Source organism: Physeter macrocephalus, chromosome 10 (assembly GCF_002837175.3).
Source record: "Physeter macrocephalus isolate SW-GA chromosome 10, ASM283717v5, whole genome shotgun sequence".
NCBI lineage: Eukaryota > Metazoa > Chordata > Mammalia > Artiodactyla > Physeteridae > Physeter > Physeter macrocephalus.
Window position 1 is genome coordinate 69,329,765 of NC_041223.1, and position 2,332 is coordinate 69,332,096.

Here is a 2,332-nt window from a genome sequence, read left to right on the forward strand (position 1 = left end):
CTAGAGAATGGACTTGAGGATATGGGGAGGGGGAAAGGTAAGCTGTGACAAAGTGAGAGAGTGGCAGGGACATATATACTCTACCAAACGTAAAATAGCTAGTGGGAAGCAGCCACATAGCACAGGGAGATCAGCTTGGTGGTTTGTGACCACCTAAAGGGGTGGGATAGGGAGGGTGGGAGGGAGGGAGACACAAGAGGGAAGAGATATGGGAACATATGTATACGTATAACTGATTCACTGTTATAAAGCAGAAACTAACACACCATTGTAAAGCAATTACAATCCAATAAAGATGTTAAAAAAAAGTTTAAGGGGTTAATGGACTGGAGCGTTAGAGAGCACGGCAGTAAATAAATTTGTCACTTAGGCCTCAATGATAGGGTGAGATTTGAGTAAAGTTCTGAGAAAGGTGAATGGATCAGTCAAGTGGAATTATGGCCAAAGCTCTTTTAAATAAATTGCCATTTGTGTTCCTTTGAAGGCTCCCAGAATTCTAGTAACACTAATGCAAACAACCACTTGATTCTTTGCGACATCTACACAAATGATCCCACAGAACCTGCCTGCCAATGCAGGGGACACGAGTTCGAGCCCTGGTCCGGGAAGATCCCATAGGCCACGGAGCAACTAAGCCTGTGCGCCACAACTACTGAGCCTACACTCTAGAGCCCATGCTCCGCAACAAGAGAAGCCACCGCGATGAGAAGCCTGCACACCGGAACGAAGAGTAGCCCCTGCTCACCACAACTAGAGAAAGGCTGTGCGCAGCAATGAAGACACAGCCAAAAATAAAAAATAGTAAAAAAAAAAAAAAAAAAAAAAAAAAATTTTAGGAGAATTGTAACACACCATTGGAAAGCAATTACACTCCAATAAAAATGTTAAAAAAAAAAATCTGCCTGCCAATGCAGGGGACACAGTTTCGAGCCCTGGTCCGGGAATATTCCACATGCCACAGAGCAACTAAGCCTGTGCCACAACTACTGAGCCTGTGCTTTAGAGCCCATGCTCCACAACAAGAGAAGCCACCATGATGAGAAGCCTGCACACCATAACGAAGAGCAGCCCCCGCTCGCCACAACTAGAGAAAGCCTGCACACAGCAATGAACACCCAACACAGCCAAAAATTAAAAATAGTAAAAATAACAAAAAAAACAAACATTTTGGGAGAATTGAGAAAATCTGAATATGGATGGATATTATGCAATTAGTGTTAATTTTCTCAGATGTGAAAATGGTACTACTGTGTTAGGAAGGACAAAATCCTCATTCTTAGTCAATGTGCTCTGGAGTACTTAGAGGTGAGGGGTCAGGACAGTCCACAGCTAAATCTCAAACCGCTCGGCAAGAGAACAAAAAGTATGTGAGAGGGACAAAGCAAACGTGGCAACATAGTAACGACTGGTTGAACCTACGTGAAGAGTGAACAAGCATTCATTAAGCTATCATTTCAACTTTTCTGTATGTATGCCAACTTTCAAAATAAAGTTGGAAAAATAAAACAAGACAGACATGGTTATATTACTTTAGTGTACAGTAGGAAAGGGGTGTAAAGCACACAGACACAAAAAGACTAGAAGGAAATAAACCCAAATATTAATAGTGCTTTCTCATCATAGTGGGCTTACAGTTGATTTATTTTCCTTCCTAGTTTTCATATTTTAAAAAAATGCTCCAGGCTTCCCTGGTGGTGCAGTGGTTGAGAATCTGCCTGCCAATGCAGGGGACACAGGTTCGAGCCCTGGTCTGGGAAGATCCCACATGCCACAGAGCAACTAGGCCCGTGAGCCATAACTACTGAGCCTGGGCGTCTGGAGCTTCTGCTCCGCAACAAGAGAGGCCGCGATAGTGAGAGGCCCGCGCACTGCGATGAAGAGTGGCCCCTGCTTGCCGCAACTAGAGAAAGCCCTAGTACAGAAACGAAGACACAACACAGCCAAAAATTTAAAAAAAAAAAAAAAAAAGCTCCATAATGGGTATATGTTATTTTAATAATCAGAAGCAATTTAAACATGCTCCTAAAAAATGTTAAGTCAATGCCTTTAAAGGAATCACACATCATCTGGAAGATGGTGGTGTAGGAATTCTTAGAGAATCAGACTTTGAAGGCTAGCGGGATTTGATTGCAGGACTTCGACCGGACTGGGAGAAACAGAGACTCCACTCTTGGAGGGCACACACAAAGTAGTGTGCACATCAGGACCCAGGGGAAGGAGCAGTGACCCCATAGGAGACTGAACCAGACCTACCTGCTAGTGTTGGAGGGTCTCCTGCAGAGGCAGGGGGTGGCTGTGGCTCACTGCAGGGACAAGGACACTGGCAGCATAA

At 44.1% G+C, this 2,332-nt stretch overlaps 1 protein-coding gene across 2 annotated transcripts in view; it reads right to left on the bottom strand.

Annotated features, from left to right (window-relative positions):
* ANKRD6 (ankyrin repeat domain 6) overlaps positions 1–2,332 on the bottom strand; it is a 215,439-nt gene that overhangs the window by 14,199 nt on the left and 198,908 nt on the right. The gene's annotated exons all lie outside the window — the stretch shown is intronic.